The sequence below is a fragment of the Epinephelus moara genome, chromosome 16 (assembly GCF_006386435.1).
Source record: "Epinephelus moara isolate mb chromosome 16, YSFRI_EMoa_1.0, whole genome shotgun sequence".
Taxonomy (NCBI): Eukaryota; Metazoa; Chordata; class Actinopteri; order Perciformes; family Serranidae; genus Epinephelus; species Epinephelus moara.
Window position 1 is genome coordinate 13,543,508 of NC_065521.1, and position 18,395 is coordinate 13,561,902.

Below are 18,395 nucleotides of genomic sequence, written 5' to 3' on the forward strand. Positions count from 1 at the left end.
ACCACTTTAAGTTTCAAGTTCAGTTTCTAGTTCCCGGAATAAGGTCGGGTTGGACAGCTTGTCTTTACCTTGAATCTGGCCAAAAGCATTTTAGTGGTCATGGGTTTTGGGTGTGTTCATATTAAGCATGTCTGGAGACTTACTACCCAGCTTTGAAGCATTGTCTATGTAGGCGTGAAACAGGACTGGTCTCAAATAATTGCACTGTAAGCCTAAAAGTGCAGATAACTGTGTGGTTCTTAGAGAACTGCTGGACACATTTAAGTAGTGAGGACAGAATTGAAGCCAAACTAAACAGGAAAACCCCCTAGAGGCAATGATTGATTCCAACATTATCCTAACGTTTAAGTGAAATTTCTGGAAATTGAATACAATTCGCCCCCACACTCACTGCCAAAGCCAAAATCTCCACCCTGGCAGATTGGCAGGTCACCACAACTTCAAGCTGCTTGTACATCTATTTAGGTTTCCCTGCTTAACCTGTAAGTGGAAAGACTGAAAATTTCCTAAATGCCACAATGTAATATTTTCCATTCTGGTTTGGGCCAAAGTACCCAAAGTGTTGGTGTGATTTCACATTTTGTGCCACATGGAATAAATGCTGGCTCAGTGGCTTTTCTAATCCAGCACTATGGGAGAATGTGAGCAGATATTTACCATGATCAGTCTAAAGGTTTGCTGTGTGACGTGCTGAAGATTAATGTAGCAGCAAAAGAATATTTGCTAAGTGAAGATGTAATAGAGTAATTGTGCCCTGAGCAGAGGCTCCCCAAGTGTGTGTTGTATGCTGCCTTCTTATGGAACTTGTGAGCTCATGATTGTGACAGGGGAAGTTGTGTTCACAGCTTGGCGTTTAAGTGTTTAAGTCGCGAGAACACTGCTGCTAGGCAACAATAAAATGGATGCCAAAAGCCACCGAGGCTAACAATTTAGCAAGCTAAGGAGTGGGTAATGTAATGCAAAAAATGCCAAGGCATAATGACAGAGGAAAAAAGATGAGGTCGTTTGGAAAATCAACATTTTCCTCATACATATGTATATATACATATATATATCTATATATATATATATATATATGTATGTATGAAATTACAAAGAAAACTCTTTAAAATTACAATGTATTAACTTATCATCCACTAACAAATGAACTTCCATGGGCCCTTCCATTTCTAAAAATGTCAGCAAACACAACTCAACTCGTGAAATTAGGAGCTTCCAGAAAAAATTCCTCTTAAGTACTACTAATGCAGCACTTATCTGAGCTCCTCATGGTTTGTTGTGATTAAGCTGTGGGTGCATGTTAGTGCATATTGTGTGTGTATCACTGCCACTTTGCACTGTGCTTATAGGGTCCGTTTCTGCTGATATTGGGATGGCATCAATGGAGAAGCATAGCACCCACCCTCCGGTTACCCCCTGGTTAACACCCTTAACTCTGTCAGCACTGTTGCCATTGTTAGCACTATTGATGGAGTTAGCACAGTTAGCTGCTAGCCGCCAGCTCAGCCAACGCCAAGTTGAGAACTGTCAAAGATACTCTATCACAAAAGATAACGCATTATAAGCTGCGCCAATGGTATGAAACGGTATACACCACTGGTCTTATAAGTGAACGTGGTCTCCTCTCCTGCTTATCCCCAACCTCGTTTGAAAGTGTTGTAAACATCGTGTGGATGATGAAAGCAGATTAAAAACATTACAACATACGGTACAAATTCAATGTTTGCTCCTTATTCTGCCACTCGTTATTATCTGCTAGCTTAATATCTGATACCAGCCCGGTTCATAATCATGGCAGTCTAATAACATTCTCTTTCCCCCCTCCAAAAATAGTTAGATAGAAACAATAATCGTATTATTAAGCAAAGGAACAAGGTTTAGTTCGGTTTTAACTTTTAAATCATGATTTCATGTATAAGTCTTTTTTAATTTATGTTTATCTGCGGTTAAACCAGACTGACAGTATAACATCACACAGGGAAGGGATTCTGTGTTACCAGATCTCACGGGAGTGGGTTGTTAAGACAAGACATGCCTTGAAAAAAGTTTCTCCTGATTTGTCTATCTGAAAAGTGCCATTTTAGTGTCAGAATGTTCGGAAGATATGTGGCTTGTGAAAACTGGGTCCAATATTTACTAAGGTGACTATGGGGGGAAATAATTCGTCTTAGTCTGTACTCATGTTGATTTTTCCCATTGGAATGAATAGACTCAGGACCACCGCCAGTCTCCTAAAGGGGTGGGCAGTGGCGAATCTCATGTGACACAAATACAGGAAATGAATCTGAAGTGGGCTGTCTTGGTTTGTCAGTGGTCTCTGGAACTGTGTCCAGACAACTTACAGAGCCCCTCTAAACTGAAGGATCATATTTATGCTTAATAACATTAGGCTAATAGAGGCTACCTGCATATACAGTTGGGGCTTAGAAAACTTTTATTCTCCAACTTTCCTGACCCACAATGTTTTTAGCTCCATAAAGGTTTATAAATGAATACAGAGAGCATTGGTGGTCAGCACTGATCCTCGCATATGCTGTCTAATGATGCACATTTATGTAAACTTGTCAGATGGAGAACTAAATACACTGACTTGTGATTGTCAGGTAGTGAAGGTGGGATTCTCTACCGGATGATATTGGCAAAAACAATAGGGACGACATTTTTTTTCCCCATCGTAATTTAATATAATTTTATTAAAATGTCTCCACAGCTGAGCGAGCCTACTCATTCAGCCTGAGGACAGGACAGCTGTCTCCCAGCCCCTGTCGATTCTGTTTTAGGAATAATTCAGACTATCCACAGGTTGTGGGTGGCTTGTCTCTCCTTTTCCTCGTAGATGAGCTGGCCTAAGGGTGCCTGAGAGACACTGTGTGAGTGTGAGTGTGTGCGTGTCACCCACATGTCACACACACACACACACACACACACACACACACACACACACACGGCCCTGTATCCTTATGAATAATTCACCTGGTCTCACCTTCTGTTATTCAGTCGGTGCTCCATAACAACCTGCCATAAATCTCTGGACTGCTCTCCACCTCTCTGCCTCCATCTCCTCTTTCTCTCTTGGCTATCCCGTCTCCTCTTTCTCTTTCACTCTCGCCCCATCCTTTGCATAAAGATTTCTTTCATTTTGCTAACCCCATTCTCCCTCTGCTCCTTCTTTTATCTGCCTTTTACTTGCTTTCTTCTCTCTGTTTCCCTCACCAAACTCCTCTCCCTGACCTCTTTTCTTTGCCTTTAATTTTCAACCTTTAACCTCCCTTATCTTTTAGAATCTTGCTTATTTTGCTCCTCTCCAGCTTCCTCCCTCTGTGTCCCCCTCTTTCTCAAGCCTTTGCTCTTCCACCATCTCTCTCTGCCCTCTCCTTGACTTTCCACTGAGTGATGAGGTGTAGAGTGACTTACTGTGTAAAGCCAGAGCTGGGATGTGATCTGAAAATACAATGTGGAGGGAACAGATGATGCTAGTGAAAGAGGGGGAGCGGAAAGAAAACGGGATTTGTCGGTTATGGAGAGAGAAGGGGAACTAAGGGAGGATGTGGATAGAGGGCAGTGTTGAAAATGAAAGGGAAGTGAGAAGGAAAGAAGGAAGGGACAATGTTAGGAGGAGAGGGAAGTCAGACAAATTATTGGGATGAGGCAGGACGAAGGGATGAGAGAGGAGAGGAACGAAACAAAGCACCGCTGTGCCTGAGCGCAGTCTCACAGAGACTGTAGAATCTAAGTTGATTGATAGATAGTTGTTGATAGACTTAAAGTATTAAGAACAACACTACTGACTTCCAACAAGCACAAAGGTGGACTTTTCTTCAACTCTTTGAGCCTCTGTTTGAGTCAGTCTTCTCTCCTTATTCTCAGATTTAGGCAATTTTGCTAGTTTTAGTATTATATATCATTACAGTGTATACAATGTGTCAGACACCACTGGTCCAATAATGACAAGCCTCTGGGGAGCTAGAATGAGCTAGAAGATGCTTTGACTGCCCATATGGCCACTTTAAAGATCAAACCTGTGGCTAGTCTATAAATGGACAATCACTCTAATCACTTGTTTATCACATACTTGTCAACCCTTCCGTTTTACCCGGAGACTCGCGTATTATATTGCCCTCTTTCGGTTTCCTCCCACGGTCACAATGCTTCCATATTTCTCCTGATTAATTACAGATTTTCATACCTTTTTCCATTTTGTTATCACACAACACATTCTCACTCCCAAATACTGACTCTTGGTCGGTGGCCAATCATGGCAAATTATGATGTGCTAGGTGCCCTCCTGCGTCGGTTGTACATGTTCAGGAATAGCGTGTCAATTTACACTTATTACATGCATCTTCTCTTTTCAAAATAAACTTCCCTATTTAAAGAAAATGTACAGTTTCTGCTCGTTAATGCCTATATATTTTTTTCACAATAAACATAGGTAAAAAAGTTAGGTAAAAAAAAAACAACAACTCTGATTTTAGATTTACTTCCTCAGGATTTAGCAACAAAAGTCTGTGGTTAGGTTTAGGCAACAGAAGCATGTAATAAGGTTCAGGGAAAAAAAAACATGGCTTGGCTTAAAACAAGTATGCTTGTTACTTACGTAAAATAATGGGTTAGGTTTAGGTCACTAGCATAGTATGCAGATCATACTACTTTTGGATTCGCACTGGACATGATCAGAGGCCTCCTCTGTGCATCAGTGTTTGACACAGATGGGCCACTGACCAGGCATCGGTATTTGACGAGTCAGGAGTTCGACCGGATTGTATCACAACCTTTTCCTAGCACTGTAAAGTTAGTATTAGCCCTACGACTCTAACAGTCTACTCTTTTCTACCCGTTAGCACGTCCGTCTCTCTCCATCCTTCTTTGACCCTCCTGTTCCGCATGCATTGTGCACAGCTACTGATGAACACCTCGTTTCTGTGCTGACTGTGTTACATGTGCGGAAGTTCAACGGGTCACTCTAGCAGGGGTTTCAGGGGTGCCTCGGCTGTTGCCCTCCCTCTCTGCAGTGGGGTACCCAGCTGTCATCCAGAGACTCTTTGAGGTCTCAATGTTGGCAAGTATGGTCATATTGTGCTCAAAAATGTAAGAAATGTGTTTTTGGGAATCGTAGTTGTGTTTCTTGTTAACTGGGTTAGTCACGGTCTGTGTTTGGCTGGACACTGACAATATGTGTTTTCAAATAACTGGATCCCATGCAGCGTGTTCTTGTTATATTTGCTAGTTGAATTTTCTTTTTAAAAGTGTCACACTTCATGCAAGACAATGACAACATCTCTGTCACAAGCCCACCGGTGCTGTGCAAGCGCCATGTGGCCTTGTAGTTTAAAGCGTACTGTATATGCATGTGGTTATGCTAATGAGCGTACAGTTACATGATTGTCCTTTATGGCCATCTGTCGTTCTTGCCTGTGATCGATCAAGGTCGTGTCAGCTGAGCTCGCTCTGGGACGCCGGCGTGATGAATTCATCATCTCCTCGTGCAGGCATGTTCAGCGTTTCCCTGACGAGAGCGGTGACAGCCCTTTGCCTCCGCACTAGTGTCATGTGGAAACTTTCATATTGGTTCGTTTCAAGAGACAAGGTCGGGTCAGCCAGTCAACACTCACACACTGCTCTCTACCTGGAGGCTATCAAACTTCATCATGGCGTACAGCACTTGAGAAATTCATTTCCTAAAAACTGCACTCTATGAAGATCAATATAAGAATTTTAGTATTGTAAAAGATGTCAACCTTTTCACCTTCATTACAAATTATTATATAACACTCACATTCCTATGGCAGCGGATTATCATTGACCACTTGTATCAGGTTTATAGCTACTACAAGGAGGGACTTTATGGTCACCATTTCACACCCTGTCTAAAATTGACTTGAAATCAGTCCAAGTCCAATTCCAATTTCCCTGTTACGGCTTAGGTAGTATAATTCTCATATAGGAGAGAAAGTCATTTCTATGATGTTTCAGTCCTTGAGGGTCTCTACAATGTCATCTAGATTTGAGTTGAGATTCAGCACTTGTGTTTAAACACAGAGTGTATTTAGGACCCATAGATTGTAACTCCTATGAAACCTACAGAATAGAGAGCTACATGGCCAACATGAGGGACATTTTGTCCTGCATTTATGCTACATTGTCCCATCACAATTGAGATGTCTTTTTGCTTGGTTTGTATATTTGCCTTGTGGTCAGTAATGACAGAATGAACATATTCTGTGGGGGAAAATGGACAGAATAAATTGTGATTGAGGTAGTACTGAGAGGAGAAATGAGATAATGCAAGACAAATGGATAGAGATGTGGGCAGAAAGAAGAACAATGGGCTGGCTGTAAGCAAGAAAACATTCCTTCATTCATGATCTGTGAGGCCTGCTTAACATCCAATATGAAAGACACTATTAATACCAAGACCCCGATTGATGCAGTCTGCCTAAGATCTCTGAGTCATAACTTGGTAACAATGGGGATACATATACAAATACCTAAGTCATACACATGCTGGGATCAGCCTGACGTATTTTTTTCCCAGCAATATAAGTGATATAAATAAGCTGCTCCTTGTAACTTCAGATCTTGCTTCCTAAACCTTTATATAGTATAAGTTTTCCAGGTGATTTTGTGTTCAGGGTACAATAAAAACAGGGACCGCTGGTAGTCATGGTGAAGACTAGGGTTGCCACAGTGAGCAAATTTTCCCACCGGTTAATAAACTCAAGACAACACTAGTATTACTGATTGCACCAGTCATTTTACAAGAAAATATATTCTTCAGTGACCCCCAATATCTGTAGAGCACTGTACCTCCACACAGTGTAACCAACTCTTTTTCTCTCATTAACATTATCAGGGTCACTATTAGCATTGGGTTTAAATCTGAATTATTGCCAAATAGTTGCTTTTGCTTTATGCTTTAACACCAAAGCCTCTGCCATCATCGTGTCGGTCAACTCTCCTTACTATCTTTACTCTCATCCTTACTCTAGTCATGTGTTGTTGCTGCTGTACAGAGCAGACACTTTCAGTTTATAATTATAGGGTTCATCACTTGACCAGTGGAGTCCATTAGAGCATTTTTGGACACATGGGGTAGCACTTTTTCACAGCATTAGACACTTGATAGGCATGCCACAGCAGTTAGCCATTTCTCTTCCATGACAACTGACCAAATAAGAAAACATAGAAGCTACACCTTCCTACAACCAAGCAAACACTTCCTGGCTGCACCTAATTGAACAAAAGTTTCACCCACAGGCAGTCTGCTCCAGGATGTCAAACCAGATAAACATGGCGGTTCGTATGGAAACTTTCTCTTATAGCATGAAAATTGTTCACCGAAATGTGTTTCTAAGATAAGCCATGCAGTTGCTGAATCTGTCTTCATTTTAGATTGGCAACTGTTAGTTTAAAAGTTTTTCAGGAGTTTCCAGAACAGGAAGTTGCACTGGAGGCCCTGGATTTACATAAAGTAGCCTTGACCTCAACTTCATGCAAATGAGGAGCCCCCAGCATGACGCCCTAGCTCTCAAAACAATGAATGGGAAGCATTAAAAAAGAGATCCTGTGGACATGTACCATAAGTATTGATTAAAAAAATGGCAGGGGGTGGTGGCAAGTAAAGTAAAGCAGAGTGAAGTAAAGTAAAAACAGTGCCCATTTCTGCACCTCTAACTAAGTAATTAAAAATTGACAGCAAAAAAAACTCTATTCACTATTCCCCATCATCATCATTTTGTTATGTCCACCTGCAGGAGGTCAGTTTTCAAAACTTATCGTGGTGGGTGGATTATATGCAGTAGTTGATACTCTTTGTTGTTAGATGGCCCAATGACCCTTAAATGTACTTATGAAGGTAGCAGGGAAAAAGCAATACAAAACACTGCACTTCACAAAAAGTTGGGTTGTGGGTAAAGGCCCCTTTCGACTCTGACAACAGCAATAGTAAAACTAAAACAACAATAGTTATTATATGTAACACTTTTCAAGATAAATGGAATTAAGTCTTGGTCGCAGTCTCTGTCAGAATGTACAGTATCAGTTTGAGGCAGGGGCATCACGCTCACACTCCTATGCACGCTTACAAAATGTCGCCCCAGTCAGTGTATTCTGCATCATTTCATGTCATTTCCGGATGGGCTAGTTTGTAATGTGTGGCTTTGGTTGTCAAAATTCTAAATCAGTCATAGATGTACATGTCTTATTAGTCAATCTGGGTACCTTTGGATTCGTGTCCAAATAATTTACCACCTTTATTTAGTTGTCAACTTTTGGATCAGGTAGTCCTAAAATGCACAGCAGCCTTAAATGCTGTCAAAGTCCAACAGGTCCTAGAAGAGTTTGCAAACAAAATTGATAAGAACATTATTATCAGGCTAATATCAGATCTAGATGCTGAACTTAGATGCATTTATGCTATGTTGTCCTCTTTAAGCTTGCTTGTTGCAGTGTCTTCAAGTCACAGGTCCCTGTAACTTCTTTAACCTTCTGCTGCACATTAGTTTTTGACAGATGGTGTATGATAGCAAACATGCTCAACTACAAACATTCAAACCCAGTAAGGTTTAAAGGTAAAAACAACACCCTCTATTTCATGTTATGATATGGTTGTGCTTACAACATTGTGTTTTTCTTGGAAAGAATATACAGTGAAAACAATACATACAGGTGCTGTAACTAAAGCTACATTCATACATTGTAAACCTTTGTGTCTTTAACAGAATTTCTTATTAGATCTTACAATCCGATAACGCGGGTTGCATGGCAACAACAATAAGTTTTGCAGTACTTTTCAGTACTTTTCAGTTTAGGTGAGCCTCTTCCTCCCACAGCTCCACAACATGATGGGTGTGGCTCAAAAACGCAAGTCTCTCCCTGTGCATCTTTATGTCCTCTCATTATCAAGAAGAGGCCGGTGTTGGTCTTCTGGGAGTTAAACTGAGTGGTGGGTGACCTTCGCTGGCTGTGGGCTGCCGTCCAGCTCCATAGCTCTGTAAGCAGGCCGACCAAGCAACGCTACAGCCACAGCATGACTAATGAGACTGATTCAGACAGAGAGAGGGAGATACTATCCTCTGTGTGTGTGTGTGTGTGTACGTGTGTGTGTGCGTGTGTTTAGAACTCACTTTATCTCCTTTTTTCTGCGTCTCTCTCCCTCTCTGTATACTTCTGCGAGTGTTCACTTGTGTGTGTGTGTGTGTGTGTGTGTCTGTCTGTGTGTGTATGTGTGTATGTGTGTGCGCGCCCACCTCTTATCCTGGCCTCCAAAGAAGAGGGACAAAACAACAGAGGAAACAAACAGAGGAAAATGGGCTGATAATAAGAAGAGAGAGTGTGTGTATGTGTGTGTGTGTTGTTGCATTGTCTGCACAACCACAAGGTGGACGTCAGAGGGAAAATTGGCTGCAATAACAGAGAGCAAGAAGACTCTTTTGTTATTGCCCTCCCTTTCTCTGAGTCCACCTCTCTCTGCCCGTCTCTCCCTCTCTATCTCCCCCCCCCCCCCCCCCCCCTCTCTCTCACTCTGTCTCTATTTTTCTCTGAGCATAATGGTGTTTATTAATATTTATCAGTGTTGATCACTGCTGGCCAGGATTATAGTCTATTTCTGTGGCATTTTGTATTCTGTCTTCCAGGCGGCTGGTGGCTTGGGCGTGTGTGTGTGTGTGTGTGTGTGTGTGTGTGTGTGTGTGTGTGTGTGTGTGTTTGTGTGCATTTGTATCCGTTCACTGCTTCATTCTCTCTCTATCTCTCTATTGTATCTTCAGTCTCATTACCGTTAGCTGGTGCCTCAGTGGATAGATCACCCACATTGCATCACGCTTTGGGCCTGCTGGGAGGGGAATATCAAGGCACTAATGGCTCTGCTTACATCATGCACACTAACATTTTTTTTATTATTTGTTATTGCAAAGTTTTCTGGTTTGGAATTGCCTCATGGTGACCTTAATAACCTTTTATCCACACTAGTAGAATGGATACAAGATACAGGATATTAAGCAGGAAGCTTTTGTAGAATTGTGGGTATTTTATGAAGTGGTGAAGTGTGGTAAGCTATTTTGTGGTTTTAGGATACCAGTAGTAAAAGTTTCATTCATTTTCAGTAAAGAATGATGTGTTGTGACTCACAGTTGGAGCACTTCCAGTTGGCTTGGATGAGCATGAAACCATCTTGGTTGAATCATAAGTGCAAAATATGAGCAACAGTGTTATAAAGGAGCTGCTTCTTTGAAAAAAAGTACAAGCCTGTGCAGATGGAAAAGTAAGGAGCATTTGGTCAAGAAAAGTCTACACACCAAGTTTAAAATTCTGTTGTGTGCACTGTTAATGGTGGGCTGATGCCAAAGACACTTTGTAAAAACCTGACAATACATTCAGTGTCAGTTTCAGAATTTTGGCTAATTTTAGATAAATTTAGCAAATGTGGTGCAGTATTTGTTCCCCATAGGAATGATTGAATCTCTGATTCATGCCTGAACAAAACAAAGCATGGTTTCTCATGTTAAAATAATAAAAATGATGGCTGCCACATAAATCTGTGGTAGTGTTAAAGAGGTATCAGTAGATTTTGGGCCCAGAAACAAGCTGTAAATGTAACGCTGACATATTATCACCTTATAAAGTTATAATGGCAAACTACTTGCATCACATAACATCCAGCAGACAGGAACCTACATTAGCATTGATTTGGAGTCGAGTCTCTGGTGAATGTAAGTCCATTCACTCTACTTTTACCTCTGTTTGTTCTCCTCCGGCTCCTGGGGGAAATATCTAGCTCTTTAGCTGCTAAATGCTTCGCACTATACACCAGCTAGTTGCCAAACTGTCTGTTTGCTGTTTGGTGCTGGACAGGAAGTGTGTTGGGGTTTTTTTTTAGAGCTTTTTCTTTCTTTCTTTTTTTTTTTTTTNCCAGCTAGTTGCCAAACTGTCTGTTTGCTGTTTGGTGCTGGACAGGAAGTGTGTTGGGGTTTTTTTTTTAGAGCTTTTTCTTTCTTTCTTTTTTTTTTTTTTTAAACAGCTGCCTGGTGCTTCTTGAAAATGATGCTGACGAGAGTTGTGACACTCCATGGAGCAGAGAAGAACTGCAGAGGTATCTGTGAGTGTGTCACTATTGGTGACTCCTTTCACATTGGGAGACAGACTTTCAGTTTGAGGTTGTAGCGGCTAGAATTTGGCCAGTGCAAACTCCCTAGCACCAGGTGTCACAGCGGACTGGTGGCCATCGGCAGGGCCAACCTGTGTAACAGCAGCAACAGAAAGTTTGCTGATCCAGTGGCGAGTCATGGCTGTCAGGTACCCCAGAGCTGGGGTTTTACACTGGCTGGAGTTGGGTGTCTGCAGCTGCTAAGTGGAAGTCCGTCTCTGGAGTTGCTGCCTGCTTTTCCTCCGATGAGGTGGTCTGTAGCAGCGGGGAGTGAGGCAAAGGGCACACAGGCTCGAGCTAACTTTAGCCATATAAACACGAACTTGAAGCTGGAGCCATGAGCTGTTTACTCCAGTTAGCAGAAGGCTAAACTGTTAGCAACATTTTCTCTCCATCTCTGAAAAACTTTGCTGATATTAACACGTTTTTTATTTCGGTTATTGACAGACTCTCTCTTAGACTGTCTTTTTGATAACTCTGTCTTCCTTTCTTGGGTTGCTTTGCAGTGTAGGCAGTTGTTGCCAATGCTGGAATAGCAACTTTCTCTGCAGGATTCTCCACCATTGAATTAAGATTTCACTGAAGGGAAGCATGCGCATCTGCATTTGTAGAAATGACCTGTGATTGGACAAAGTCTCTCATCATTGGTTTGATTGCCTAAAGCCTGAAAACAGAAAACAGAGCCAAGAGGAGGTGCAGAAGTCTAGTTTTCTATTAGACAATTGAATTACAATATGCTCAAAGTTTATCATAGGATTTAAATTATCCAGGAGACTTCTGTGTTCCTATGACAAGAAGCCACGAATGATGATCTTGCGAGTGGTTCAGATCTATAATCTTTCAGTTATATTTTTAATACTTCACAGTGCCATCTAAACTGTTGGTGAAGCCTATCCAAAATAAGACCACACTGGGATATGAGCCAGTATCCAAAATGTTTGCCTCTACAAGAATAGAGCCTGCTAAGCCTACAAAATGAGAAGTACTTAACCTCTGGCTCAGGAGCCAACACTCATCTTGGGTTGCCTTATTTTGACAGATATTGACACTGTTGCTTGAAGAACAGGTGAAACAAGCCTGAAAACAGATGGTGTTATCTCAGGCCACAGTGAGAATTTCTCCAGTGTTTTCAAGAAGTCAAGTTTTTATGACTCAGTGGGAGACTAAGTGACTTGTAAAGATGATTTTTTCTGGCAGTGCGGTGATAAATACATGCAGTGCCGGGGTGAATTGCTGTCAAATGCTGTCTAGAATACAGCCCATTGAGGGGAAACACTTTTTGATGAGGTGCAGTTTTCACTCCAGCCTCTTGAGACATTTTGATGCATGATGCAGCAAAATATGACATACCTTGAGGCATTTTAATGACTTGAGCTGTAACACTTTCCCATATGTTTTTGTCTTGTGATATTTTCTGCCTCAGGCTGAGTCACATGGTGCCCACCATGCTGTGAAATCTTCCTAATTTATAGTGACTTCTCCATAGGAGAATTTTTCTCAGATCCAACTACAGTATGAATAGTGCCTGTGAACTAAATTTACTGCACAGTGGTGTTTATTGTTAACTCTCACACTTGACAAAGTGGATTAATGGCTGCTATGGGCTCATGAGAGTGTCAGCTTGTTATGGATTTGGAGTATTTTGGAGCTTGTGGCTGCTTAGCCTTAAAGCTGTATGGGTTGGACCTGAAGTGATCTTATTTTATCAAAAACTCACCAGTGGTCTGAAAAAGATTTCCGAGTTGATGCTGAGCAGAAACATCAACAGTGATACTGGAGTTTAAGTATTAGAGTGTCACATTTTGAAACAAACAGCTTTTATCTGTCAAGAAAGGCTGACATTAGACGAAGTTAAATGGTGCAACAATACACTTAGCTTTGATTGTCTCTGTTTCAAATATGTATGAGTCCACCAAACAATCTTCTCAGAATGCACTGAAAGTCTACTGTATATCTTCTATAGCTACCTAAATTAGTAGTTCACCCAGAAGCAATATAAATTATATATAGCACTTACCTCACTAGGCCGTCTAGGGTCCCAGGAAGATTTGTGTGTGCGTTAACTGGCTTGTGCTTTCAATTGACAACTTGCCTATGATATGACTCAAACCACAAGATGGAGGATAATCTGGAAATCCTTTGCTCAGCAATACCTACGGAAAAAAATTTCATTAATCCATAAATGGATACAAATCACTTTTGTAATGTTGAGAAGAATTTTTTAGGACGTTTTTCTGATTTTTTTTACAACCTTTTTGCTGTCTTTCGCTCGGCAGGGTTTCCCACATATGCATTTCTTCGTGGCCCACCACAATATCAACATCTGCCACTACATATTGATTTTCTATTTTTGGAGGTGAACATTAGGAGCGCTGATGGAATATATATATACTAGTATTCATTGCACCGCATTCTAGAAACGTTGGGCATACTCTGGGCACAAGTGGTACAGTAGAACGACAGAGGTAGTGAAAGTGACACTTAACCATTCATTGGGCTGAGGCCAAAAGTTTGCTTTCACTTGCCTCTGCAGCAGCTGCTCCTCTCGTCCACCGACCTGATCTGATTGGCTCTGATCGGATCGACTGTTCAATTGTCTGTTCCCTCCTGAGAACAAAAAGAAGTCATGAAGAGTTCCACCTGCGCTATGTTAAAGGACACGTAAAAACCACTGACTTTAGAGAGGGGACACAAAATAATACAAACAAGACAAAAGCAAAACAAACAGAAACGGAGAGAATTACCCATCAGCTAATGCCACACATAGATTCAAATTCTGTGGAAAACACTATGAGAGCCTCTGTCGATATGCTTTCATTTTGTTGGAGCTCAATTCTCCTTAACACCATTTCTTAAAAACTTCCTGGGACCACAGAGACCCTTGGGAAGTGACTACTACATACACTTTATATTGATTTCGGGTTAACTATTCTGTTAACTGGGTCAAAAAACCCAAACTTCTTCCTTCACACAAACCTGTGCTGGTGGTATGACACACAAACCTCTGCAGCACACTCCCAAACTGCTGACCTGCAGCATCTAATGAAGAGTGTAATTATTTATTGATGGGCATTTATGCTGTGTTTGTATATGTGTGTTTGTGTGGGTTTATGACGGACATCACTGCACGCGTGTGTGTTTGTGCAAACATTCATTAATGTGTTTGTTTCTTTAATTATTCATGTATGTGTGTTTGTGTGAACGCAGGGGTACAGATATTTGTGTGTGTGTGTTTTTGTGTGTGTCTAAAGCAGTCTGTCCCAGCTGTGTTTTGCTTCTCCTGCTAGCTGCTCACCAGGCGCTGTGAGATGAGATAAAGCTTAAAGACATGTTTTGGCTTCATATTTCTGTGTGGACAAGCATGCGTGTGCACACACACATACACACACACACACACACACACACACACAAAGAATTCAAAGTATACATTTGAAATTAATTTTCCCACACTAGCCAAGCTCTTCATCAGCATTACTTTTATCTCAAATATTTATTAAAAAACCTCAGTCATTACAGGTCTAAGATTACCTTTATCTCCAGTGATTTCATTTTTATGTGTCTTTAACTTGATTATTCCAGTATTATTATTGTCTCCTAAATATTTGACTGAAGTCATTGAGCAAAATGAGACATGTTTACTTTCAATGTAAGTGTTGCAGTCACTCATAATTCTGTTAAATGGTGCTTAACAAGCCATTACATCTCTGCCTGTGTGTACTGTCATGTGTATGTATGTGTGTACATGAAGCTATGTGCCTGTGTTTTCAGCACACCCTCCTCTGCGTCAGTCTCTGCCTTCCACTTTCACCACACAGCAGTACAGCACAGTATCTCTCAGGCTCCCATATTTGGGTGAATCCCTGTAGTGGTCTATTATAATTGGATTATAGCTGTCAAGGAAGGCTTTAGTTCAGATTACACAGATTATAGTCTGCAGTGCTCAGATGGACAGCGTGATTTAAAGAGCATCATCTGGCTTGTGTGACATAGAAAGAGCTTTTTGGCAAACAGATGTGATGTTTGCCTACATTTGGTTAATGTAGGCCAAAAGTAGCAGATGTGTCATAGCAGGCTGTGGTGGACCAAACACAGCAGAGTACAGTAAAGAAAAGGTCGGCTTTGATCTGGATTATTTTGGCTGATGTGATCCATTAAAATATGCACGGATAAGGTGTGATCAAGATCCTTGGATTGGCTTCTATAATATCTCTCTCGAGATATATATCTGGTTATCTATGTAGAAATGCAGACATCTGCACTAACACATACATAAGAATACATTATGACATTAAGATAAAATTGCATTTAAAGGAATTCTTAAATCACATGTTGATTGTTTGTATATATCAGTTACTCACCCTGTGTTAATGTTGAATTAATGGAGAAAACTTTGTTTGTCTCGCATGCTTCTGCCATGACTGAGGAATCCAAAAAACTGAGAAAACTCTTGATGAATTGGAGTTTAAAGGGGGCTGTGTTTCACTCAGTACTTCCCAAAAGCATGCACTTTCCTGAAAACCTTACTATGTCTGTCTGTCCGTCTGTGCATGAGACTGTTTATGTAGAAGTGTTTTGTATCGTTATGGTTCGGTGAAAATGCATGTGTTTGTGAAGTACTGAGCATATGACTGGATAAATGGGACTTGGATGTGAGAGCTTTTAAACAGATGTTTTGATGTAGTTTTGCTGTTGTTAAACCTGGCCCCCATTTACTTCAATTCATTCAGAATTTTCTCTGTTTTGGGATTCTTTGTTCACTATTGAGGCATCTGAGAAAAACAATGATTTCTGCATGAATTCAATGTAACACAGGAAAATGAATTGAAATGATAATTTTGTGGGCAAGGTATTTCTTTAAATATATGCGTGTTACCAAATAGAGACTAATTCGATTTTTAAAAAATAGATACAGTAAAACTCAAATATATAGAAAGTGAAAAACTTGAAATTCAAAATTTGCATTTGACTTAAATGCAGCTGAGATATTGAGCATTAAAATTTTAATGTACCAGCTGGCAAAACTGTCATATGCTTTTTTATGTTTAACCACAGAATATAAAAAAATGAGTATAAACAGATATTTAATGATCGTGGATCTGTAGATTTCTCAATGTAAATTCAGATGAAAGTCATTCAGCACCTCACAATTCCACTTTGATTTACAAACACTACAGACATAAAGATGAAAATACACATTTACAGCAGGCGGAATATTCAATGTGTGCATCACTGCTGTCAACAAATGTGTGCCGTGCCAGAAAAGCGATACGCCAGACTGGAGCGTTCCATGTGGAATTAGCTCAGTGGATGGCCGGGGCTATCTGGGGTAAAGCGAGCCGCCATCCCACTGTGGCACATTAACCTATATGGCCAACTGACACTGGAGTGTTGGAGCCAAGCCCTCTCTTCCCACAGAGCTTCCAGTCTCTGTCTCTCCGGGATTCCTCTACTTTGTGCATTTTGTTTTTCTGCACACCTTCATGAAATTATGACCCAGATAAATTTCCCACTGGGACTCAGTTTTGACAAACAGAGACTGGCAGGGAGTTTTTAAATCTGCTCCACCTTGTTTTTGAAATCACTAGTGTGGCACTTAAAGCAGTAGGCTCACATAAACTCTGCAATTAAACCAATTATCCCCAAAGAGTGTTTCAGGGTGTTTTAGAGTATATTGAGTGTGACAAATATTGGAGCTGATGAGGCTTCCTGCATGCACCGATCCCTGTATTGAATAGCGGAGGAAGAAAGAGGAAATGACTTTAGACAGGAAGGTAGACAACTGAGAAATAATGTAATTATGGTCAGGCCTGGGCAGATACTTTCATATTTTATTATTTATTTTAACTTCCTTGTGTTGTGCAGATACAGATATTCAGTAGAGTACGGAAGAGGAAAAGAAAAGAGAGACAAAAAACAGTGAAAAAAATATAAAAGCAAGAAATTGTTTACCAACAGTGGGACTTGCACACACATGGTTACATGCTTTTCAGTGTCATACACAAAAATATGAATAAAATCTTCCACTTGTTTTGCGCTCTCTGAATATTTTCACACGCACACATGTTCATGGTTGCAGGTCATTCAAGTTTTGCATGTTTTTCATTTCAAATGTTTCAGCTCCTCGCATTGGCACATCTGTTTTCAATCACAGAGGGGGAGAGACGGAAATGGAGGGAAAAGAAAAAGAGATAAAAGAAAGGAACGAGAGAAAAGAACGGAGGAATCCAAGAATGAAAAGAAGACGAGAAAGAAGATGTGGATAGGGAATGATGAAACCAACAGAGCAGGAAAATTGCGCAGAATAAATCTAGCTGCAAAATAAATGTTGATCTCTTGGCATCCCAGCTATTCCACTGACTCTGACCTATGGGGCTGAAGTTTCTCTCTCTCTTTCGCCTGCAGCTTTTTCGTTCCACCAGAGCACATCTCCTCGCTGCCAGGCTCTCCCTCCATCTCCAACTTAATACTCCTCATTTCACCCAAGCCAAAACAACAGATGCTGAAATGTCGAAGTGCCTTCCCTCCACCCATGAACTCACAGAAAAGTTAAAAAAAACAGTAGCTTATCAGAAGGAAACAAAAAAGCATCAGGCCGATGATGCCTTGTTTTGTATGCAAAAATCAGAAGCAGGCAATTCACTCTCGTGTCAGTGATTAAGTAAACAAATAGAGCACAATGGTGTTAATGGCCTTTTGCTCGCTTAAATAAAATCAGTGATTCCAGTTCCACCAAGACAGTCAAATTTCCAGCTGTTTTGCAGGATGTATTAGTGTGAAGGGAGCAACACAGCATGGTTCAGACTGATCTGGAGTGGATTTGGATGCTTTTAATGATCTAATATTTTTTTTAACTTTACTGACAGTGAAACCTCGAAGGAAACTCTACTTTTGGGGTAATTGGCCCTTTGGGTAACTTAATTATGAAATGTGCCCTGTGGAGTTTGTCTTGTCTTGTGCACAAAAACAGTGTTTACATTCAGCTTTTCTCCCCAAAACACTTTGTGTGTATCCTTGAGGGATTGTTGGATGTATTTAAACAATTGCAAAGCAGTTTAACATTTAAAAATCAGCATAATTTACATTTGCTAGCAATCATCTCTCTCATCAGAAGGAGACTAGCAAAGTGCGTATCCTGTTGTAACAGTTATTATGCTAAGTGCAATCGTAGAAGGCGAGCGCTGTGTGTCTGTGTGCATGTGACAGCATGTGTGTGTGGGGGTGAGATGCAGATGCCCGTCGATCTGTTGCCATT

At 40.8% G+C, this 18,395-nt stretch overlaps 1 protein-coding gene across 1 annotated transcript in view; it reads left to right on the plus strand.

Moving 5' to 3' along the window:
• The window catches only part of LOC126402426 (plexin-A1-like), a 354,576-nt gene that overhangs the window by 55,735 nt on the left and 280,446 nt on the right, over positions 1 to 18,395 (plus strand). The window lies entirely within an intron of this gene.